We start from the raw sequence: 26,109 nt of genomic DNA on the forward strand, positions 1-26,109 counted from the left end.
AGACCATCACAACACAGACTGAATGGGCTTAGCATGCACACTGTAAATGTGCCACACCCCAGGGCCCACTGGGGCAGGCTTGGGGCTGGCTCACCATAATGTCTCCACTGGCCAGCGCCTCTGCTGCTTTCACGCTTCCACACGGTCCTGCACCTGTGCTCAGCACTGCTGATGGGCTCAGCAAGTGTGTGCCAATTGCACAGCTGCTCAGACGACAAAGAGGTAAAACAAATGGTAACAGTTCTCTTGATTCTCCATCATGTAGATTGATAAATAGCCTTCTGGGACTGCTGTCTGCGTTAATAGCATCCTGGGGACAGTAGGAAACCACTGAATTCACCCCTATTGGTTTGTCCCTCATTGTGCTGATATGCTTTCTAGGAAGAAGAGCTAAATGTCCTCCCTAAGCAAGCAGAAGTCCAGTATAAAGATCTTCTCAGGGGAGATTTGTGTGGAGAGAAAGGCTGGGGAGAAATACGGATCTCAGCATCAAAGGCTGGATTCAAGCACTTGCCCCGTCTTCTCACATTCTGCCGGAGCTGGCTCATACTGGCTCACAGGAACCAGTCAGACAAATCTCTTTCCAAGTCAGTAATGAGTGAGCTCACTATGGCAGCTTTAAATCAGCCCTGGTGGAACTATTTACAACATGGAAATCAGTAAATGTTACAAATCAGGGGTTGGTTTGGTTTTATTTGACAGCTTACCAGCATACCCTTGGTTAACAGTAAGAAAGTCATAATTTTAAGAACCAAAATGATCTGGCTCATTCTCTACTGGCTGTTGTCATTAGGGGAAATGTTTTGAAATTTCCATGAACTTTAGTTTTCTTATCTGTAAAAATGGGTATAATAACAAAGATCAAACTATTAACTACCTAAGAGGGTAGTGTGGGGATCACATGAGATAATGTTCACAGATCATTTACTAAACTAATCAAAGCTCCTTCACCTTGGAGCACATACAGACAACAACCTCCAGGGACAGAAAAAGAATGCCTCTGAATCGCAACTACTTCTTTTTTTAATGTGTAAAACCTTCCCAGAAGTGTCCCAACCTTACCTCCTCATAGTCCATCAGCCAGTTTTGCATCACATGACTATACCTAAAAGCACTCACATTGCAAGGGCAACAGAAGTTGAACCACAGCTTCTGAGGGTGCCGTAGAATCCCAGGTGAGATTGGTGGGATTTTTAAAGTTCCTGTGCATTTAGAATACAGGACCAGTGGTTTAGAGTCGAAGTCTTGGACAAATTATGACTTAGCCCACTGGGCCCAAAGAGGGATTCATTTTCTCCTGGAGGGTAAGGATGGAGGATACAACCAGGGTTCAAGGAGTGTGACAGGGATAAAGGAGGCTGTGTATCAGGTAACCAGCAGCGTTGGCCCCAGTCTGCATCCCTAACCACTGGCGCTTTGGGGGGGCAAAGAGTTCAGTGGGAAAAACCAGAGGTATTAAGAAACCATTCTTAAGAGGCGAGATACTCAACTGTTTGAAAAACAGAAATGAAGTCTTAGATTGAGATTTGAGAAAATAAGGCATGGGAGGGGAAAGGTTAAGAAAGCATTTGCAGTTCTGGTTCAAGATGGCATCATAAGAGGTTCCCGAATTCCCCTCCTATGGATATACCGAATCTACAGCTCCCAAGGGAGCAAGTACCACTGAAAGAAACCCAGAAACTAGCTGAGTGGATCCTACATATTTGGCAAATGAGGGAAAAAACCAAAAAAACAAAAACCACTCATATCAAAATAGGTAGAAGGTGCTGAGACACAATCTTGCCATAAACCCCACCCCCAGCTCAGTGACACACAACTGGGATGGGAACTGGTAATTCTGAGCTTCTCTCTGAGGAGTGAAGGGTTTAGTCTGCATATCTGGTGCAACAACTTTCAAGACTTCCACCTGTAATACATGTAAATCCATGGCTAATTCATATCAATGTGTAACAAAAACTACTGTAATGATGTAAAGTAATTAGCCTCCAACTAATAAAAATTTAAAAAAAAAAATAAATAATAAAAAAAAAAAATAATAAAAAAAAAAAAAAAAAAAAAAAGACTTCCACCTGAGAGATGAGCCCCCAAAACATCTGCCTCTACAAGGCAATTGGGCTTACATCCATGAGATCTACAAAGCTATTGCAAATTAAAAAGACAGTTCTTAACCAACTCCCATGGATTCATCAAGGTTATGACCCCAGGGTCTAGGGCATAGGCAGCAGAATTAATGTCCAGTCTTTCTAAAAAATAGGCATATTTATCTTAAAAGTGATGGCCTGAGGGGTAGGCTTCTAAGGCATCTAGGGGACAACTACTTAGCGACTAAACAACACTTGCTCCAGAGACTGGGGAGGCTGGCAGTTGCCATCTGCTTCACACTCTGCTTCTGTCTCAATCCAGGTCACAAGTATCTCCCAGAAAGGAACTTGTGTACACAGCTGGCATCCCAGCACTTGCAGCTACCACCCAGGAGATGCAACCCTTGATAACCTGACTTTGGTGGCCAGCAGAGCGTGTATTTGTGGGTTTCCCAGCACAAAAACAGACAGAAAAACAGTTCTTAACCAGCTACCCACTCAAGGCATGGTACAGAGGCAACAGACTGAAAAGCCCAATCTTTCCATCAAAGAGGCCTATCTACATATCTTAAAAGCGATAGCCTTGGACTTCCCTGGTAGTCCAGTGGTTAAGAATCTGCCTGCCAATGCAGGGGACACAGGTTCAATTCCTAGTGCAGGAAGATACCACATACCTCAGAGCAGCTAAGCCTGTGAGCCACAACTACTGAAGCCTAGAACTGCTGCTCTAGAGCCTGTGCTCTGCAATGAGAAACCACTGAAATGAGAAATCTGTGCAGAGCTACTAGAGAGTAGCCCCTGCTTGCCACAACCAGAGAAAGCTTGTGCACAGCAACAGAGAACAGTTGCAGCCAAAAATAAAGAAAAAAATTTAAAAACAAGCTGCAGACTGAAGGTCATGTTTCTAACTTAATGTATTCCTAGAAGCTGACCACTATCCTCTCCAAAGACAACGGAGGCCAGTGGGTGTCCGTCTTTGCAGTCTCCCTGTGTCCCACCCCAGGGTCACCAGCATCTCAGATAAAGCAGTTTGTGCACACATCTGGTACCCTGGCTTTTGTGGCTGTCACCCAAAAGATACATCCTTGAGAGTCTGATGTCCAGTGGGGCTGTGTTAACAGGTTCAATTGGAAGGTAGCCAACAAATCAATGGTTCTTATTCTTATAAACTGGCTAGCCTCCAGGGCTCAGTACAAAGGGAGCAGACAGAAATGCCTTCTCATCTTCCCGGTGAAAGAGGTATATTTGCATATTCTAAAATGCTGCTTCCTGGGGGTGTGGCTTCCAGTCAGCCCACATCTGGTGCTGACTGAGATCCCCTTGAGATTTCCCCACTGAGATCTCCACTGACAGGTCTTGGCACTCCCTCAAATACTGGGAGTCACCAAGAATAAAGATGGCTGCTTAGACAATCACAGATGATTGAAAGACAACCAAGAGCTAGGGCAGAGTTGAATGATAAATTTCATTTCCTACACCAGGTCATGTCTTCAAGACTGAGAGCTGGCTCTTTTATCTAACACACAGAAACCAATGCAGAAAGTAAAGAAAAATGAAAAACACAAGAATATGTTCCAAACAAAATAACAAAATAAAATAGTGGTCATAAAGATGCACACCAAAGTCAGGAGAACAATGCAAAAACAAAGTGAGAATTTCAACAAAGAGAAAATGTAAGAAAATACCAAACAGAAATTACAGAGCTAAAGAGCTGGACTGTAAAGAAAGCTGAGCACTGAAGAATTGATGCTTTTGAACTGTGGTGTTGGAGAAGACTCTTGAGAGTCCCTTGGACTGCAAGGAGATCCAGCCAGTCCATCGAAAGGAGATCAGTCCTGGGTGTTCATTGGAAGGACTGATGTTGAAGCTGAAACTCCAGTATTTTGTTCACATGATGCGAATTCAAGCTGACTCATTTGAAAAGACCCTGATGCTGGGAAAGATTGAGGGCAGGAGGAAAAGGGGACAACAGAGGATGAGATGGTTGGATGGCATCACCAACTCGATGGACAAGAGTTTGGGTAAACTCCAGGAGTTAGTGATGGACAGGGGGGCCTGATGTGCTGCGGTTCATGGGGTCGCAAAGAGTCAAACGTGACTGAGCGACTGAACTGAACTGAACTGAAAGAGTAATGTTCTGAACTGAACTGAAAGAGAATTTTTAAAAATCCATGGTGAAAATCACTGCCATGGAACAGAATAAAAAAAAAAAAAAGAAATGAAAACAGTCTAAGAGATATATGGAACAACATTACATGCACCAACATTTGCATTATAGGGGTCCCAGGAGAAGAGAGAAAGGATCTGAAAAAATATCTGAAGAGATTTAAAAAAAGTGGGAGCAGAGGGAACATACCTCAACTTGAAAAAGGCCCCATATATGACAAACCTAAGCCAACATAATAATGGTGAAAAGCTGAAAGCATTTCTTCTATGATCAGAAAAAAAGACAAGGATATCCACTCTCTCCACTTTTATTCAATATAGTCTTGCAAGTCCTAGTCACAACAATCAGACAAGTCACAACAATCAGAAAGGAAATAAAAGGAATCCAAATTGGAAAAGAAGAAAAGTTGTCACTGTTGGTTAATACTATATATAGAAAATGCTAAATATGCTATCAGAAAACTACTAGAGCTCAATGAATTCAGTCAAGTTGCAGGATATAAAAGTAATACATAGAAATCTGATGCATTTCTATATACTAACAATGAAAGATCAGAAAGAGAAATTAAAGAAAAATCTTATTTATCATACCATTAAGAGGAATATAATACCTAGGGATAACTTACCTAAGGAAGCAAAAGATCTGTACTCTGAAAACTATAAGACACTGATGAAAGAAATCAAAGATGACCCAAATAGATGGAAAGATATACAATATTCTTAGACTGGAAGAATCAACATTGTTGAAATGCCCATACCACTTGAGGTATTTTGCAGATTCAGTGTAATCCCTATCAAATTACCAATCACATTTGTCATAAAACTAAAACAAAAAAATTTTTTAGTTTCTATGGAAACAGAAAAGAACCCAAATAGCCAAAGCAATCTTGGGATAGAAAAATGAAGCTGGATAAACCAGATAATCACAATGGTGTGATCACTCACCTAGAGCCAGACATCCTGGAATGTGAAGTCAAGTGGGCTTTAGGAAGCATCACTACGAACAAAGCTAATGGAGGTGATGGAATTCCAGTTGAGCTATTTCAAATCCTGGAAGATGATGCTGTGAAAGTGTTGCACTCAATATGCCAGCAAATTGGGAAAACTCAGCAGTGGCCACAGGACTGGAAAAGGTCAGTTTTCATTCCAATCCCAAAGAAAGGCAATGCCAAAGAATGCTCAAACTACCACACAATTGCACTCATCTCACACCCTAGTAAAGTAATGCTCAAAATTCTCCAAGCCAGGCTTCAGCAATACGTGAACCATGAATTTCCAGATGTTCAAGTTGGTTTTATAAAAGGCAGAGGAACCAGAGATCAAATTGCCAACATCTGCTGGATCATCAAAAAAGCAAGAGAGTTCCAGAAAAACATCTATTTCTGCTTTATTGACTATGCCAAAGCCTTTGACTGTGTGGATCACGATAAACTGTGGAAAATTCTGAAAGAGATGGGAGTACCAGACCACCTGAACTGCCTCTTGAGAAATCTATATGCAGGTCAGGAAGCAACAGTTAGAACTGGACATGGAACAACACACTGATTCCAAATAGGAAAAGGAGTACATCAAGACTGTATATTGTCACCCTGCTTATTTAACTTATATGCAGAGTACATCATGAGAAACACTGGGATGAAAGAAGCACAAGCTGGATTCAAGATTGCTGGGAGAAATATCAATAACCTCAGATATGCAGATGACACCACCCTTATAGCAGAAAGTGAAAAAGAACTAAAGAGCCTCTTGATGAAAGTGAAAGAGGAGAGTGAAAAAGTTGGCTTAAAGCTCAACATTCAGAAAACTAAGATCATGGCATCTGGTCCCATCACTTCATGGGAAATAGATGGGGAAACAGTGAAAACAGTGGCTGACTTTATTTTTCTGGGCTCCAAAATCACTACAGATGGTGATTGCAGCCATGAAATTAAAAGACGCTTACTCCTTGGAAGGAAAGTTGTGACCAACCTAGACAGCATATTAAAAAGCAGAGACATTAGTTTGTCAACAAAGGTCTGTCTAGTCAAGGTTATGGTTTTTCCAGTGGTCTTGTATGGATGTGAGAGTTGGACTATAAAGAAAGCTGAGCACAGAAGAATTGATGCTTTTGAACTGTGGTGTTGGACAAGACTCTTGAGTGTCCCTTGGACTGCAAGGAGACCCAACCAGTCCATCGTAAAGGAGATCAGTCCTGAGTGTTCGCTGGAAGGACTGATGTTGAAGCTGAAACTCCAATACTTTGGCCACCTGATGCAAAGAGCTGACTCATTTGAAAAGACCCTGATGCTGGCAAAGATTGAGGGCAGGAGGAGAAGGGGACCACAGAGGATGAGATGGCTGGATGGCATCACCGACTCGATGGACATGGGTTTGGGTGAACTCCAGGAGTTAGTGATGGACAGGGAGGCCTGGCATGCTGTGGTTCATGGGGTTGCAAAGAGTCAGACATGACTGAGCGACTGAACTGAACTGAAATCAGTCCCCCTGACTTCAGACTATACTACAAAGCTACAGCCTTCAAAACTGTATGATATTGGCACAGAAATCAAAATATAGATCAATGGAACAGGCTAGAAAGCCCAGAAATAAATGACCATGAACCTATGGTCAATTAATCTATGACATAGGAGGCAAGACGATAAAATGGGGAAAAAGACAGTTTCTTCAGTAAACGCTGCTAGGAAAACTAGACAGCTACATGTAAAAAAATGAAATTAGAACACACTCTAACACCATACACAAACATAAACTCAAAGTGAATTAAAGACCTAAATGTAAGACCAAATACTATAAAACTCTAAGAGGAAAACAAAAGGAGAACAATCTTTGACATAAATAACAGCAATATCTTTTTCAAGCTGTCTCCTACAGTAATGGATGTAAAAATAAAAATAAACAAATCAGAACTGAATTCAAAGCTTTTGCACAGCAAAAGAAACCATAAACAAAAAGACAACCCACAGAATGGGATAAAATATTCGAAAACAATGCAACCAACAAGGGACTAATCTCCAAAATTTACAAACAGCTCATCCAGCTCAATATTTAAAAAAAAATTTTTTTTAAATGGTCAGAAGACCTAAATAAACATTTCTCCAAAGAAGACATACAGATGGCCAAGATACACATGAGAAGATGCTCAACACTGCTAATTATTAGAGAAATGCCAAAAAAAACTACAATGAGAAATCATCTCACACGAGTCAGAATGACCATCATCAAAAAATCTACAAACAATAAATGCTAGAGAGAGGGTAGAGAAAAGGGAACCCTCCTATACTGTTGGTGGAAATGTAAATTGGTACAACTATTACAGAGAACAGAAAAAAATAAAAATAGAGCTACTGTATGATCCAGCAATACCACTCTGGCCATAATTCAAAATGTTATCTGTACCCCAATGTTCATTGCAGCAGTGTTTACAGTAGCCAAGACATGGAAGCAACCTAAATGTCCATCAATAGAGGAATGAATAAAGATGTGGTACATATATACAATCAAATATTACTCAGCCATAAAAAAGAATGAAATAATGCCATTTGCAACAACATGGATAGACCTAGAGACTGTCCTACTAAGTAAAATCAGACAAAGACAAACGTCATGATATCATTTATATGTGGAATTTTTAAAAAGGATACAAATAAACTTATTTACAAAACAGAAACAGACTTAGAAAACAAACCTGTGGTTACCAAAGGGGATGCCTGGAGTAGCAAGGGGAGGGCAGGAGATAAATTAGGTGTTTGAGATTAACATATACACACTGCTGCTGCTGCTGCTGCTAAGTCGCTTCAGTCGTGTCCGACTCTGTGCAACCCCATAGACGGCAGCCCACCAGGCTCCCCCGTCCCTGGGATTCTCCAGGCAAGAACACTGGAGTGGGTTGCCATTTCCTTCTCCAGTGCATGAAAGTGAAAAGTGAAAGGGAAGTCACTCAGTCATGTCTGACTCTTAGCGACCCCATGGACTGCAGCCTACCAGGCTCCTCCGTCCATGGGATTTTCCAGGCAAGAGTACTGGAGCGGGGTGCCATTGCCTTCTCCGATATACACACTGCTATATATAAAATAGGTAAACAACAAGGGCCTACCTTATATCACAGGGAATTCTACTCAATATCTTGTAATAACATAGTGAAAAAGAATCTCAAAAAGAAATATACATGTATGTATATGTGTGTATACATATATATATAACTGAATCACTTTGTTTACACCTGAAACTAACACATTATATATTTACTATACTTCATATATATACTATATATACATACTATACTAATATATTTATTAAAATAAATGGTAAAAACTAAAGTAAGATATCAACCCTCCCCCATATAAACAAGAGAAAACAAGTGTTGGCGGATGTGAAGAAAACAGAACTCTTGTGTACTGTTAGTAGGAATGTAAATTGGTACAGCTACTATGGAAAACAGTATGAAAGTTCCTTAAAAAATTTTTTTAAATAGGAATACCATATACAATCCTGTAACCCAACTCCTGGGTATTTATCCAAAAAGCGAGCCCCAAATTACTACCTTAAAAGATAAATACATTCCATGTTACTTCACTGTAACATTACTTACAATAGCCAAGACATGAATTTACCATAAGAGGCCATTACAATGGATGCACGGATAAAGAAGATGTGTTAAATATATATGAGAGAATATCATTCATCCATAAAAAAGAAAATTCTAAAATATAGAACAACATGGATAGACTTTGAGGGTGTTATGCAAATTGAAATAAGTTAGGCAGAGAAAGACAAATACTACATGATCTCACATATATGTGAAACCTAAAAAAAAAAAGAGCTCATAAATACAGAGAATAGATTGGTGGTGGTGGGTGCAGTGAAATGGGTGAAGGAAAAGGTTATAAACATCCAGTTTTCAGATAATAAATTCTGGGCATGTGATATACAGTATGATGACTATAGTTACCAACAGTGTACTGTGCATTTGAAAGTTGCTAAGAGTGAATTTTAAATGTTCTCATCATTAAGAAAAAACTATGTGAGGTGATGGATCTCATTGTGGTGGATTGATCATAACTTATTATTTTACAATATATACATGTATCAAATCATTATGTTGTATATGCTGAGTTGCTTCAGTCATGCCCAACTCTTTGCAACCCCTTGGACTGTATGTAGCCTGCCAGATTCCTCTGTCCATGGGATTCTCCAGGCAAGAATAGTGGAGTGGTTTCTTTACCACTAGGGACACCTGGGAAGCCGCATTATGTTGTATACCTGAAACTAATACAGTGATGTTGCCATTCCCTTCTCCAGGGGCTCTTCCTGACCCAGGGATCAAAGCTGGGTCTCCCACACTGCAGGCAGATTCTTTCCTGCCTGAGTCACCAGGGAAGCTGTAATGATATCTCAATAAATAGCAAAATGATCAACAGAAATAGCCTTTTAATTACCAAATGTGCTGTACTTAGTAACTCATTCGTTTCCGACTCTGCAACCCCACAGACTGTAGCCCACCAAGCTCCTCTGTCCATGGGATTCTCCAGGCGAGAATACTGGAGTGGGTTGCCATGCCCTCCTGCAGGGGATCTTCCCAACCCAGGGACTGAACCCAGGTCTCCTGCACTGCAGGCGGACTCCTTACCGTCTGAGCCACCAGAGAAGCCCAATTACCAGATACTTCTCTAAATAAAAAGAAATATTCTTTAAAAGAAAGAAAAGAAAGCTTTTACAGCTTATCCCGAGCGGGTAAGATATGTTGCTCTGTTCATTCTATTCTTCCTGTATTACAGCGATGGGGGGAGCCCTGTGAGGACCTCTAAGATTCTGTTCACTAATTCAACGAGGTGGTGGGGGGAGGTGTGAGTTCCCAACACCAGCAACTCCTGACTCCAGCTGTGTCTTATATTTCAACTCAATTCTGACACTATCTACAGGGAGATAGCCTCAGATGCCCCCAGGTAAGTCCTACAAAACTGCCAATAGCAAATTCACCTTTGCTTCTGACCAAACAGCTGTAGAGTAGAGGTTTCCACAGCCTCCTCCTGGGGTTCAGTTAATTTGCTAAAGTGGCTTACAGAACTCAGAGAAACATTTGCATACTAGATAACCGGTTGACTATAAAAGGCTATAACTCAGGAACAGCCAAATGGAAGAAATACATAGGGCAAGGTATGGAGAAAAAGCATGAAGTTTCCCTGATGCTCTGCCCAAATCTCTATGTGTTCACCAACACGGAAGCTCTCTGAACCCATTATCCCGTAAGTGTGGTTGGTTACACCATTGCCTTTGGTTACTGAACTTTAATCTCGTCCCCTCTCCTCTCGGTGCAGAGGGAGGGTTGCGGGGAAAGGGGTATGGGGCGGGAGGGGGGGTACTGGAAGTTCCAACCCTCTAATCACATGGTGGCCCCACTGGTAACCAGCCCTCATCCTTAGGTGCTTTCCAAAATTGCTTCATGAATATAACAAAAGACATCTTCATCACTCTCATCACAGGAAATCCCAATGGTTTTCAGAGCTCTGTGCCAGGAATAGGGTCCAAGACCAAATATATGTGTGCTAAGTCACTCCAGTCATGTCCAACTGTTTATGACCCTATGAACTGTAGCCCACCAGGCTCCTCTGTCCATGGGATTCTCCAGGCAAGAATATTGGAGGGGGTTGATATGTCCTCCTCCAGGAGATCCTCCCAACCTAGGGATTGAACCTGCATCTCATTATGTCTCCTGCACTGGCAGGCAGGTTCTTTACCACTAGCACCACCTGGGAAGCCCAATATATTTATTATAAATCACAATATCACAACCACATGTGCTTCTTGCAGACCAACATTGGGACAGAGCCACAGGGACAGCAGAATTTTCCCCTTGGCTTATCTTCCCAGAATGCTGGGGTCCTGATGAACTTAATCTGTTTGTCAGGACCCCCAAATGGGGTCAGCACACATCACAAATCTAAACCTTAGTTAGCCTGCACTTATGGGAAACACCTGTCAAGGAAGTCTACACCAGTCACAGTCCTCCAACTCAGCTATAGCTAGTTCACCTGAGCCTAGAAAACAGGCTCTGTTAGTCTTATAAGCCCCTGAATTCCCAGTCATGCCTTTCTTCAGCATTGCCTCTTCTCGTGCACTAAAGGATTCCCTATTGCCCAAAATCTCTCAAGGAGAGTGCTTGAGACACTATCCTCCCCCAACCCATGGATGGTTTTCCCTTGAACAAAGGACAAACTAGATGGCTAGTAGATTTAGTTTTATTATTATTTGACAGGCCCCTGTCAAATGATGACCTGGAGCCCCCCTCAGGCCCCAGCTGAGATTCTAGGGACTGACTTCCTGAGGCTCAGAGATGTCTCCTGGACTCCAGGGGGGCTACCAACAGTAACTGCTAAGACTATACAATGGATCTTGAAGAATATGGACCTTGAGTCAGGAGACACAGACTTGAGACTTGACTCTGCACTCACCCTACAGTAGCAAACTCCCAAACCTCACTCTCTTCATTGTTTAAATAGCAACAATAATACCCACTTTACATGACTATGGTGATTTAAAAAAAATAGGATGACCTGTAAGCTCTTACCTCTCCATACAAATTATAGTTACAGTTAGCACAATTGAAGAATCAGGTTTAAAAGCAGGGGCCTTTAGCTGAGTCAGCATTTCCCCATCTAAATGCTCAAAAACATCAGTGGAAAAGCTGGAAGGAGAGGAGGGAGAAATGGAAATAGGGAAGAGGGGGAGGGAGAATCATGTTCTAACTCATCCTAGAGGAGGCGCGGAGTTCAGTCATTGCTGCTAAGAGCAGGGCCTAGTTCTCAGCTCCATCTGTCATATTCCCCAGACACCTCCACTCTCGTTAGCTCTCCATTTGCCGAGGAAGGGATAAGGGAAGTGGAACCAAGGAGCTGTATTTTTTGTTTGTTTCCTACTACAATCTGTTTTGGAGGCAGAGCATAAGTAGCTCAGAACTACTTCTTACCTCCCCAACTGCATCCCACACGGAAGTCAAGACCCTTCAAAAGCAGGAAAGGGACTCATTCTCCTTCATGTCTCTCTTATGTGAGAGAGAAACAGGGTCTGTCTCTCTGAGAGCAGAGATAGTCCACCTGGAGTAGGGGGCCCAGGGCAGGGCAGTGGGATCTTGGTCAAGAAACAAACGGGATCAAGCAAGGTCACTTCCAAACCAGTTCTTATTTCTGAGGAAAGGCCAAGACTGAGCCAGCCTGGGACGTGGTAACTTTCTACTCAGATAAGCTAGAGAACTGGGCAGGACCAGGGAATGGGTCTTTGTGAAATGCTGGGCAAAGCCAGCTGGAGGCCCTGCTCCTTTCTCAGCTGATGGTCCCGTTAGTGGAATCAGGTCAGTCCTGAAATTCCTGGATGACCTGGAGCCACACATCAGCTTCCACGTGACTCCAGGGCCAGCCAGACAACTGCATGGCCCTGCTGAGAAAGCCCAGAGGCATGGGGATGACTGGATCGGGTCTCGAGAGGGACATTAAGGCATACTGGAAATAGTGTGTCTGGAATCTCGTGTACTTGAGTCCTCAGGAATGCATGGTCTGGGTAGCTTTCTGGTGACTTACAGGAATGTCTCATGGGGATAGGGGAGGAATGTGGTAACAGCTCTGGATCACCTTGGAAAAATAGCACTCATTTGCCAGCCTGGCACTGCAATTCCAGGAAGCAGCTGTTGGTGAATCAGCAACCGTCTCTTTTCCTGTGGTTTCAGGAAGCTCATTCAGGGCCTCACCCACCTCCTCTCCAGGAGGAGACACCCCTCAGCCACACATGGGCTCTTCTGGAAGGGACTGAAAGTGGGGGGCTCCAGGGAAGCTCCCCACCCCTAAAGCTTGGGGAAATGGGATGACATGAAGGACCTCTCAGCCCCAGGCCCTACCTACATCTTTTGAAAATATTCTCAGGATTTCACTACAGAAAATCCATTCCAAGTTCCTTATTCTCTCTTCTGGAATTCATCACACCCCAGAAACCAGGTAGAAGTCTCTGCATTCTGGGTGACGTGACTTGCTTTTGCCTCAAGTGTTCTCAGTCTCTTAATTACAGAGCCAGCCAGGGTCTTCAAAGCTCCGAGAAGCTTGTTGGCTGGTCCTCTGTGGGTTACTAGGCAATGGATGGGGTTTAGGAAAAGGAGTGGGTGACCAAGTTCCCACTACCCTGCCCTGGGCCCTCTAGTACCTCTACTCCAAGTGGAGTGTTCCTGCTCTCTGCCTTTGTACTGGCCAACCTCTGACCTCCTTCTGAGGTTATTGCTTACCCGGGAACAGCTTTGGGCCACTGGACATAGCATTTGTGCCTTAGTTTTTTCTCAAAGCCAAATGGATCTAGGCAAATAGTTAACAGTTTTCAAGAGGAGAGTCGCTTCTGATTTTCAGACCCACATGAGACTAGTTGTGTGTATGCATGTATCTGGCTCACCTCCACGCTATTACATTCAAACACGGGCTTAGACTTCAGTGACCGACATTCAGACCCAACAATTAAGAAAGCAAATCCATGTTCACTGATGATTCAGAAGAACTTGAAAGATGAGCTGAGTCAATATGACTGTGGAGTTTTTAATCCCTCCACCCATCCAATTGCCATGCACCCACCTCCTTACCTTTCTCTGAATGTCAGCAGCCTTGATCGGCCAGGACTCATGTGAGTGCACTGTGGACGTTGGAGATAGATGGCTGAGTTGGCCTCAACCACCCTCCAAGACTCTTCATCCATGTGGCCTTTTAGGGACATGAGCCCTCTGGCTTCAGGGAAGACAGGTGGCTGTGCAGCTTGTAGCAACCTGAACAGGGAAGCAGAGGGGGTGGGGTGTTGGGATAGCAGTCAGCTTGGGGCTTCTAGAGCTCCAATTCTAGGGAATCTAATCATCTAAGAGGAGGTTTTGGTCTCACCTATGGACCAGGGACCCTCAGCAGTGGGGGAGGGATTTAAAGGAAACTGTGAAAACTTCTAGATAAGCTTGAAGTCAGGATGGATAAGGAAGAGAAAAACAAACCTCCTAGGGACCAGGCCCTGGAGTTCATTTCTTGCCCTAATAAACTTCCCAGGTCCCTCTAGTGGTAAAGAACCTGCCTGCCAATGCAGGAAACATAAGAGACACAGGTTCAATCCCTAGGTTGGAAAGATCCCTTGGAGGAGGGCACAGCAACACACTCCAGTATATGCTTGCCTGGGGAATAGACAGAGGAGCCTGGTGGGTTATGGTCCATAGCATAGCAAAGAGTCAGACACGACTGAAGCGACTCAAAAACAGCACAGTAAATAATATCACCCCAGCTCCTTTCCTTCTGCCTGCCTTCCTTTGCTCAGTTTCCACTCTTTGTTTCTCTGCAGCTTTTTGGTCATATACAGACTGGCCCAGTGCTTCTCATCAGCTACACCTGGAAACCTGTTAGAACTGCAAATCCTCAGACCTCACCCCAGACCTACTGAACTAGAAACTCCAGGGGAGGGGCTGGCAAGCTCTATTTTAACCAGTGCTCCAGAGGATTCTAAGTTCTCTAGTTTGAGAACCAGTTAGGCTGCAGGCTCCGCGAGTGTTCTGACCATACAAGGCTTAGCATGGTCCAGGGCACCAGGGGCATAGCCCCTGCACAGAACCTGCAGTAGGAAGTATAAAGATGATCAAGGAGGCAACCTGGAAATTCCCGGAACCTAGGTTGTGGCTGGGTGGCCCTGGCTAAGTCACTCACCTCTTGGGCTCTTTGGTTCCTCTTCAGAAGTGTTAATGGGGGGCAGTTGGTCTCTGAGGCTGTAGTAGTTCTTGTGTCTCTGAGCCCTGATCTAGCCAGTGCCTGCTTCATTAGTCTTTCTGCTAACTCCCTGCCAGCCTTCATGGCAATCCTGAGTTTGTCTTGTCCTTGATCAATTACTATATGTGAGCGAGACAGAGAAACCCAATGTAGAATTGAAATAGAAACAGCTGGAGTAGAGGTCAGAGCCTCCAGCAGAAATGGGGCCATGCTTTGAGTGTATGTTCTCAGCAGGGAAGGAGCTGGAGGGGTCCCTCCTGTTGAGAGCTCAACTGGGAATAGTGAGGAAGGCTATATTATCAGGAGTCCACATAGCCAATTAAAGCAACAGGCTTTTAATCACTCACTGTGATGGTATAAACAAGAGTCTACAACTGGAAAAAGTGTCTATTTCCCTCATGGAGCTGCAAAAACAGCCTAGAGTCAGGTGGACCTGCCTAAATGTCACGGTCATCTCTCTCTAAAGAGAATTCCTTAAAAAAAAAAAAAAAAAGGCAGTTTATGGAACCTGGAGTTGGTGGGGGGAGGGAAATGGCTAGGAGTGGAAAAGTACTGGGTATTGAGAGAGGCAGGGAAGAATCTTCAGTTTCCACACAAGGAAGCCTCAGGAAAGACAGCATCTGAAGAAGACCTCTGCCCAAGGCCTCAGTCAGACAGACGCAGGAATGAAGGGGCTTCTGAGCTAGGAATGTAAATATGCAAAGAGCGAGACCAGTGGGGAATGTGGGGGTGGTAAGGCCTTGACTCCACCTCCCTCCAGGAACTGCAATGTGCCGGCTACACACCAAGGCAGGGACCTGCCAGGCAAAAGCCTTTATAATTGCCAAAGGTTGGGCCTGAAAAATCACACAAATCACGCATAGCTTTTGAACCAGGAGGTAGACTCCTCACCTCTCCCATAAGCCTCTTCTCCCACCTGCTTCTTAGTCAACACTGCCAGTTTTCAAGCAAGCCTCTGTCAGAGATGCCATCATTTTGTCCAGATGGAAATCACTTTCCATCGACTTTTCTAGTCTTGCAGTTCTTGGTTTCTGTTCTTTTAAATTGCAGGCATCTCTGAGAAATAATTGAGAGAACTAAGTGCAAACACCGATGAAAAGTTCACATTATTGGCACAAATAAGACTCTAAGATGAATCCCAAAATGACCAGAACTATCTTCCTGAAAGATGACCCAGGGTGTGGGGGAAAAAATGTTTCAGAACAAGCCCTACTGATGCTTAAGCTGAATCACTCACTTGTCCCAGCCTATACTATTTTTTCCTATCGTTTATACTGATGTGTCCTGTCTTCCCTATTGGACTGTGAGTGTCTGAGGTCAAAGACTACACCTTAACATGCCTGTGTGCTCAGTCGTGTCCAACTCTGTGACCCCACAGACACCTGTCAGGCTCTCCTGTCCATGGAATTTTCCAGGCAAGAATACTGGAGTGGGTTGCCATGTCCTCCTCCAGAGGATCTTCCCAACCCAGGGATTGAAACTGCATCTCTTGCATCTTCTGCATTGGCAGGCAATTCTTAACCACTGGGTCACTGGGAAGACTGTATATCACCCCAATAAATTGCTCTCAAATATATGTGGATAAGTGGTTGGGATACAGAGCCTCAAGCAAGAACAAAACCAGTTCTTCTGTGATCTGGAAATATCTAAGTCTTACGTTAACTTTTACACACAATTTTGCCCTTCCTTCCCAAGTGGCTTGTATATATTTTCATGTTTCAGGCCGGGCCTCACAGTGCCTGGCCCATAGAGTTAGCTCTAAAAAAGTACGTAACGTCTCAGAACAGTCTTCACCAAGAGACAAAAGGTGGAACTGGAAATTTAATCCTCTCAAACCCCATGAAGATCCATCCCCTGGGGTATGAGATTCCAGGCATGATCAGACGGGATCGCCCCTTTCTGGATTCCCTCAGAGAGTGGCCACAAGCACATGGGGGGATATTTCTGGGAACAATGAGCTATCAACAACCCCTCTTTGCTTCAGCTTGCCCCAGGACTCAGACTTAACTGGTGGAGATTTATGGGTTTGTGTATAATGTACCTGATGATGAGTCTTATTCATCACAGCCACAGCTTGAAATTGCCTGGTGCAACCATCCCTAGCTCTTGACCATGACCATCAAGGTGGTCCTGAAAAGGAGTCAACAAGCCAGAGAGCAGGTCTCCTACTTTCTAATGGATGATTTATATAATTTAGGTCAAAAAATTGGACCCATCCACTCTAGGCAGGCACAGCCCAGCCTACTATCCCAATACATTCTACTCTAGCCTTCCATTCACCCCTCCCCACTGACCCTCCTGCTGCTTTGAAGTCATCGTAAGTAGGTCCTAGATTCACAGCCCAGTTCAACTGAGATCTCCCTGTCTTCCTCTGGTGATTTCTGACCATCCTGTGGCCAACAGTCAGACTCTGGGTCATGGAGAGGAAAGCCACCAGAGAAGTTCCCGTTCATCATTCCTCTGAGGATCAGTGGTTCTGACTGCTTAGCAGTATTTCCTGGAGGAGAGTTTCCATAATATGGCTCCCTGGAAGTTAGCTCCAAAGATTCCAGTTTAGTCAGTCCAGGTGATGTTCAATCAGCTGTATTTTTTAAAAACAAACTTTACAGATTCTGATGCATGAGCAAATTTGGGGACCACTGGACAAATTCTAAGCTCTTTGAGATCAGGAATGATGTGAATCCTCCCTTCTGCATACCCCCAATGACTAGCACGGTATCTGGCTCAGTGCAACCACTTATATTCATTGAGTCAGTGAATGCTGAAAACGTGGTGGTGGATTGGAAGTACGGTCAACCTAGCATCTTACCCAAAGGTGAGGTGAGGGGCAGTGGGATGCAGAAGGTCAAGCCAGTCAGTGTGGGGCTAGGGACAGGAATAAAGCAGCAGGGCTGTGGTGGGAGTAAGCAGAAGAAAATGGGGAATTTGAGCTCCACGTGGGAGAACATGGCCCCTGCGCTGGAATATGTGACAATCTTTAAAGATGCTGATACCTCTGTGTTGAGAGTTCTGCATCCAGTCCCACCTAAGAAAGCAAATCTAATTGGTGACTTCCTGGTTAAAACCCTCCAAAGCAAAATGAAGCAACCAAAAAACCCCTCCAAAAGCCTGCATTATCACGATGAAGTTCACACTTTTCTCTGACTCAGAGAGTTCTTTCCTGGACCCTCCCAGCTCATCACAGGTACTGGCTCCCACTTCTCTACAGGGCAGGGCTACCCCACCTTCTTCCAAGGTTTACTCCCTGCCTGCGACGCTCTTTCCGGTATCTGAGGCCATCCAATCACAGTTCCCTGAGGGTAGGTCAGCCTCCTGTGTTCAAAATCTAGCCATCAGTAATTCTAATGTTAATATTTCAATGAAGGGAAACCCACAGCAGACACTCAGGACTGGCGTTATCTGTTGCTGTAAAACTGGATTCTGGAAAACTGGAAACAAACTAGCGCATCGATTTGGATCTAGAGAGTAACTGGGAGATGGGAGTTGTGTTGAGAAAGAGGAAAGTGAAGGTGGGAGGGTCAAAAATAAAACAGAAGGAAGAGTGTCCTGCGCTATCCGACCCTGGGGGTCAAAGGCTGTGGGAGACTGTCCTGTGGTCACACTCAGCCAAGGCAGACTGCCAAGAGGCTCCACGCCGGAAAAACCCCGGCGGCGGCTGCACAGGCGTGACTCGCTGGTCACAAGGGGGCGGGACGGGGGCGGGCGCGGGGCGGGGCTGCGCGGACAGGGTCAGGTGCACCACGCGGGCGGCGGGGCGCAGCGAGGCCCGTGCTGGAGGCAGCTGATTGGCCTGCTTGACGCTCGGATGCCTTGATCTGGTCTGACAAGTGGAGGCTGCTGTGAGAAGCGGCCTGGATTTTTGACATTCAGCGAGCTAGAAATAACTGGCTGGGCTCTTGGCGCTGCAGTCACAAATATCTTGCCCTTCTGAGATGACGGCCCAATTGTAGGGGCTTTTCCGCAATGCAGATCTGTTCTCTGAGGGCAGGCCTGAGTTCTAGTCCGGACTCGGCTCCCAACTTGGTTCAGTGGAGTCACTGGAATTGGCTGCAGCTCAGCCTTCCCTCTGTAAAATGGGGTTATTAGCTGACCCCCTTCGCCTCTGTTGAAATGATTCTGAGTGGCTGCCCTGACCCTCCTAATTCCTCGGCCTGAGCTTGATGTCGCGGCTTCTAGAAGCCTGGCGCTCCAAATACTCACTCTGAGAGGGGCTAGAAGATGACCCTGTTTGAAAAGATACTGATGAACGTTTTGTGAATCATGGACCCTGTGAGACTCCGTTGAAAGCTATGAGCCCCCGCCCTAGAAAAATTTACACACCGATCAAAAACATTGCTTATAAACTGCAGGGAGTTTCTGGCGTAAATCACAGACCCCTGGTTTATCATCCCCAATCTAGTCCCACTCCTCTTGCCGGTGAGAAGACTGGCCTGAAACAAGTCCTTGGGGTTTCCCTCAACTTCCAATCCTTATACACCAAGAGTGCCGCGTTTTCCCTCCTTTTTTCCTTCAACCATCCTCCTCACCGACTCCCACACCTGGGCACTCTCTAGAGGGAAATTGTCCTATAAATATTTATATAAGGAGTGGGATGTCCTGTAGCAGAGAAAGTGAAAACTAACACCCCCAGGTCTGCAGAATTTCATGCTTCTCTCCCAGCTTTCACCTCATCCTTTATGTGAGCCTGGGGAGGGGGGCTAATAGGAGCTGCAGCTGCTGCGGCAGAGAACTCCCCAGCCCCTTCAAAACCAGCACCATCTACATAGTCACATAAAACTTCCTACTCTGACACCAACCAGGAGCTGCCTGGCAGCAGGCAAAAGCAGCCAAAGCAGCTTTCACAGTGGCTTGCTTGCCCAGAAGTATCTTGTTACAAATGGGCTTCTTGAGTAATGGGGAACTCCTGGGAGGGCCCCTTTTAATGTTCTGCAAGAAACAGCTCTAACAATGGATGATTCAGGAGGCTAGTAATTGGCCCTCACTCCTACCACATTGTTTTGATAAAGTAACATAGCCCAGCAGTGGGTAGGAAGGCAGTAAATAAAAACCTAACCTCTCCCTAGGCAAAGTGCACGTGGCACTCGTGGCATCGGCATCACCAGGTGCTTGGTAGAAAGGCAGGCTGTGTCCCAGACCAATGGGGAGATCTCCACTGTAAAGAGATTTTGAGAAGATCAGCATATGGAGGGAGGGGGGACCGGGATGGGGAATACATGTAAATCCATGGCTAATTCATTTCAATGTATGACAAAAACCACTGCAATGTTGTAAAGTAATTAGCCTCCAACAAATAAAAATAAATGGAAGAAAAAAAAATACTATTTTTTACATTAGCCAAAATAAAGCAGTGATAATATTAAAAAAAAAAAAAAAAGATCAGCATATGGATTAAAGCTTGAGAGGACCCCACCCACCCAAAGTCAGCTGATAGTGGTCTTAAGTAGAGTCCCAGTTATCCCTTACTCCCACCTGGGAAAAACTCAACAGGTGGATGAAATTCCTCCTTGCTCTGCCTGCAGGAGACGATGGTCACACTCATAAGGAGACCCAGTACTACCTATACCCTGCTCCCTCAACCAGAGACCTCATCTACCTGTTTACAGAGTCACTCCCCTTGTTACTGCCATTCTATTGTTTTATTTTTTGGGGAAAACAGAGAAGTCTTCTATCTGGAGATGAAAGTGACAAGGAACAGCTCCTAAATAAAACCCAGTTTGGCTTTAGCTTCGGTATTCTCTAACCCCATTGCTGCTGGAATCAACTCCAGGGTCTAACTACTGAATACTTCAGGGAAAATGAGAGGAGGGTTAACTCTCTGCAATTGCCCATTTGTACTGTCTAGTGCTCTTTTCACTTGCCTTTGGAAATGAAGGTGCAGAAACTGTGGGTGGCAAGGAGGGCACCGACCAGTGACTTCCAGAGTGGGCCTGACAGGAAGTGGAAGAGAAGTGGAGAAGACTGCTCAGGGCAAGACAGGCTTCAGTGACACCCTACTGAGACAGAGACCTGATTTCCCATGATGTCCCTCCCTGCCTGTTCTCTGCAAATACTGGGGTTCTATGCCTTTAAAAAAAAAAAAAAGATGCTTGGCCAGCATATGGAAAATGTAATGTGGGTACTTTACTTGCCATCCTGGCTTTTAAAGGGGTCGAAAACCAGCTTCAAGGTGTCAACTGCTTTGTTTGCAGCCTTAGAAAGACATCCTTGATCTTTTATTGCCCTGCCTTGCTCAGAGCAGCAAACTCTCCCTGGGGAAATGGCTTATCTTAAAAAGAGATGCTGTCATGGCTAAAGATGTTTTAGCTTCACTTCCACTCTCTGACTCCTGTGGAAAGTAATTGCTGATATGGTTTAGCCCTGTGCCTTTTATTCTTCCATCTGTGCCTAGGTGAACAGTAGCTAAGTGGACTGGAGAAGGCCATGGCACCCCACTCCAGTATTGTTGCCTGGAAAATCTCATGGATGGAGGAGCCTGGTGGGCTGCAGTCCATGGGGTCTCTAAGAGTCGGACACGACTGAGCGACTTCACTTTCACTTTTCACTTTCATGCATTGGAGAAGGAAATGGCAACCCACTCCAGTGTTCTTGCCTGGAGAATCCCAGGGATCGGGGAGCCTGGTGGGCTGCCGTTTATGGGGTCGCACAGAGTCGGACAGGACTGAAGCGACTTAGCAGCAGCAGCTAAGTGGGCACAGATGCTTAAAATTCAGGAGATAAATATCTCCACAGAGAGTGATTCAGACAACAGGAGAGAGAACCAAGAGTAAGCAAAAGTGCACAGTCCCAGTTACAAATTTGTGGGGGTGGGTTCACTCAGCTGGTGGAACAAAGTGATTGTTACTCAGGATCCTGGGTTAGTGAGAGGATCAGAGAGCCACTGGGACTGAATTACATCCCAGCATCCAATTGAAAAGAAAAACAAAACTTCACCCCCATCAAGTAGATGTTGGGTGGTTTATTATAGCTGCTACAAAGGGATTTCTTTATCCCCAAATGGTTGATTAGAGGCATCTCGAATCACAACTTGAACAGACTCTCCAGGCAGCCACATGACTGTGGACCCAGCTTTTTACAGCTCAATTTTCCTTGCCAATCCAACTACTTTTTTTCTTTAAAGCTTAAACTTACCTTCTCCAGGAAGACTTCCTGAATGATCTCAGCTTATCCTAATGTCAAGGAAATTTACTGCCCATTAGCAAAATCTCCCCCCTTGTTTTTGTGTAACCTTGGAGTCATGCTCTCATTGTTTGTTCTTGTCTGCCTACACAGATCCATCAGCAGTAGTTTTCCATGTTCTGCATCTCCTGTTATCTCCCAGGCTCCTACTATACCCAGTCTGTGCTTGACCAATATCAGTTGGGTTTACTGAGACTGTAACCTCTAAGTGGCAGGTCCTTGGTTCATCCATCTGAGACCCAGGGCCTCTTCGACAGAAAAAGGGTTAGGACTATTGACTCAGGGACATTCTTAGCTCTGTGTGAATGCTTTGTTTTTAAAACAAGGGTTTTTGCTTCCAACGTATTGAAGAGACATAACCCCCACTGTCAGCATATTTTTAAGCATCTGCTTGTGTTGGATCCTGCTGTCAGGTCAGAGTCCCCACACACAGATTCCCTCCCTCTGCCCTGTGCACCCACCAGAGATGGGGCATCTGGTGGAATGTGTTTAAGCCAAGTCTACAATCTAGGGAAGTGAACAGGGCATTCTGAGATTTCCTCTCTCCTCAAATTTCGCCAGTGTTCTGAACAGCCAAAACTAATGAAAAGAATGGATTTGTTTTTATTCACAGGTGTTAATGCTCCTCCAAAAGTAGTTGTTTGGCTAGCTGAGATGTTGAAGGCCATTGACCAAAACAGTCTGCAGGTGTGGATCAGAGTAGAGCTCTGGATTTCTATAGAATGTGGCAGTCTTCCACTTCACGTCACCTTCATCCTAATGAGATTGCTGTATTGTGTGTCTGCTAAGTGCAAGGCATTGTGTAGGCATTAGAGATAGAGTGGTGAATAGACAGGGCTAGTAATGTGGTGGGAGAGCCTGGAATTGGTCCAATAAGTAAACAAGCAAGGATATAATTATCAACTGTGATAAAGGCCCTAAAGGAAAAAAGAATAGGATGCTCCACAAGAACATTACAAGCACTTCTATCTGATCTAATAGGGGTGGGGAGGGGAAGATTCAAGGAGGGCTTCTCAGAGAAAGTGATATTTGAGTGAAACACCAAAAGAGAAATAGAAATTAAAAAGTAAAGGGGGGTAAGGGAGGGCTTGAGAAAGAGCTTGAGCATTGGAGGAAGTGAAATAAAGTCCTTGGATTAAGGGGAATGAAGAGAGCAGGGATCAGGAGAGATAGAGAGAGGCTGGGACAGGTTGGAGTGTAAGCAGTACTGAGGTTCCTGGCTTTTATTTTAGAACAATGGAAAGTCATTATAAGTAGACGGTGAGAGCATTAACTTTGTTTCCAGAAGTTTGCTCTGGTGAGACAATGGTGAACAAAAACATCATCACTTACTTCTCTTCCAAGTCTCCCATGAAGAGTCTAATGAACTGCCCAAGTTCTACTTCTGAACCTATGAGCCCAAGTGGGTGATGCCTCCCCAGACCCACTGAAAAGCCCAGAGGGCTTGTTGAAAGGTGTGGGAGTCCTGCTAAAACTCACTGTGAAGGCATTCAAATCTGGGCTGCTTTACTTCCATGAGCGTTTGCCTCCACTCCCAAGGAATAAATCCTTAAAATTATAACCCTTGGCTTCCCATGCCCAGGCAGGCTCGCTTCTGTTGGATCACAGTAATCATGGCTTCAGCTGTGAATTACCAATCTCAAATTAAATGATTACCCCAAGGTCAGTGGACTAGTCAGCTACCATACCAAGGCCGGCTTCCTAGTTCCCTGTACCCCAGGCAGATGTGCCCTGAGGAATGTTGTCGGGGCCTTGTAATATGGGTCACTTAGAAGGAGAAAGAAAGAATGTGTGTTCCCCAGACATTTTTTCTTTGATGCTCATGTTTATTCTAAGATTCAGTTCCCAGGATCACCTTCTAGAGTGGTAAGAAGCTCTCTTTGACTGGAAAGTGATTCTTTATTTGAAAACCACGCCCATCCTTTGCGGATGACGGTCGCTTTCTCGCTGGTCGTCCCACATTGCCAGCTCCTGAAGCTCCTGGTACAGTTGAAACAGGCCTGGGAACAGCCCTTGGGTTGCTGGAAAGACATCTTAATCTTCGACAGGTTTTGACCTGAAAAATAATCACTTATTCACTAGATTTACTTGACAGATTTTACACTGCTGGCAGCTTGTGTCAGGGCCTTTCCCCAGCCCGCTGTGCAGAAATGAACCCAGGGTTACTCATCCTCTGCATTTTAAAGGAATTATGGGAGAGCTCAAACAAGCCACTGAAAAACCTGTTTTATTTCAGAACATGTGAGTGTGGATATTTCAGGCCCCAGTAATGCAGCTGAAATTAGAGATGACTCTTATGCATTCTACCTCCATCAGAAAAGGTTTCAAGGCATGTGGGGTTTTATGGGTGGTTTTCCCCGGAAGAGAAGCAGCTTAAAAAATTGGACCTACATGTCCAGCTTTGTCCTTGCAGACAGAGCTCCCTCCCATCACCCCATTTCTCACTCCATGAGCTGATCTGTCCTGACAGCTGCCAAATTAGTCCTCTCACTCCTGGAGCTGGCTTTGGCATTGCCACAGTTCTCTCCTTTTAGAGTCCGCTCTTCATCTCTTTGGTGTTTCTTCAGCCTTATTTCGGGGGTGAATTAATGGATATAAAGCTCTTCATAGAAAAGTATAGTTTCAATCAGCTAATAGAGGTTCTAGAGGATACATCCATCTATGGTGCCAGAACTCATCCACCAAATGCAGTTACATTTGGACATAAATCATCTACAAACAATTCTAAAGAACACAGAGGCCAGAGGGAATTCTATGATGTCTGTCATCATCTTTTTCTTTTTTTTTTTTTTTTTGCTTTTCTGACTCATGTGCCATTGGAATGTCTTCCCTGTTCTGTTCCTCCAAATTAGAACAGTTCTTCTGTTTGGGTCTGTGACATGCTTACTAAAGGGCAGAGTCTGAACCCAGTCTAGAATCTGATGAAAAAAAAAAGTGTTTTTCTCTCAGTCACTGATCATCCCATCTGTCACCAACTGATGGAACAGCCTTGGTGAAACCACATGACCTCCTCCTCGTTCTTTCTTTGTAAAATAAGGAGAATGCTGGTCTTATGCTCTCATAGAGTTATTGTGAAATTTATTTAATTTGCAGTATGTGGGTGAACAGTGACAAGTTTTAAAATAGTTTATTAATATAACCATGCTGTTATGTAAAGTAGGGTTTTCTTACCCTTTCTCCCTATCCCCCCTGGCAGATAAAAAAACAAAGAAACAAAATCCTTGCCAAACTATGTGATGGCATGCCTAATTTAAGTCCTGGCCAGAGTGGAAAAGGCTGACACAATTGTGGGATTCATGCCTGGGTTCCCAGGAATACACAAACCTGCATCTCTGCTTTGTCTGCTTTCTTGCTTTACTGTCTCTATGGCCTGGGCCTCATATTGGGGTGGAGGAGAAGTCATACAATTCCTGGAGGCATAATCTGTTGCATATTAATATAAATGCCTTAAAGAGTTTTAGCCTGGCTGCCCATATTTGGAGGCCTGAAGAAACCATTTGTGTGTGTGTGTGTGTGTGTGTACTGACTCTGACGGTGTCTTTCTCACACTGAAAATTACTGGGGGCAGAGACTGGTCTCTGCCATCCATTTTTCATGATGCAATGAGTTCTAGGCAATGAGTAAATGCTTCTGTGGGTGAAAGGGCTCTGGTCCCAGTGCTGTCATGCCTGGGCTATGGCTCTCAATTTCTCTGAGTCTCATTTTTAGTTGGAGGTTTCAACTGGTGTTCAGTGAAACCCTTTGGTTGAGGGAGGAATAGAGACAGGCTCTATTATACTTATTATTTAGCATTTGGAGCAACTTTGTAAAATTTGGGATAATAGAAGAAAGTTGAACATTGGTATCTTCTAGCACTATCTGTGGCCTGAAAAATTCCACCAGAACCCTCACTGAGTGCTCCTGTGAAATATTTATTTTCATCTAATCCT

Source organism: Odocoileus virginianus, chromosome 6 (genome assembly GCF_023699985.2).
Source record: "Odocoileus virginianus isolate 20LAN1187 ecotype Illinois chromosome 6, Ovbor_1.2, whole genome shotgun sequence".
Taxonomy (NCBI): Eukaryota; Metazoa; Chordata; class Mammalia; order Artiodactyla; family Cervidae; genus Odocoileus; species Odocoileus virginianus.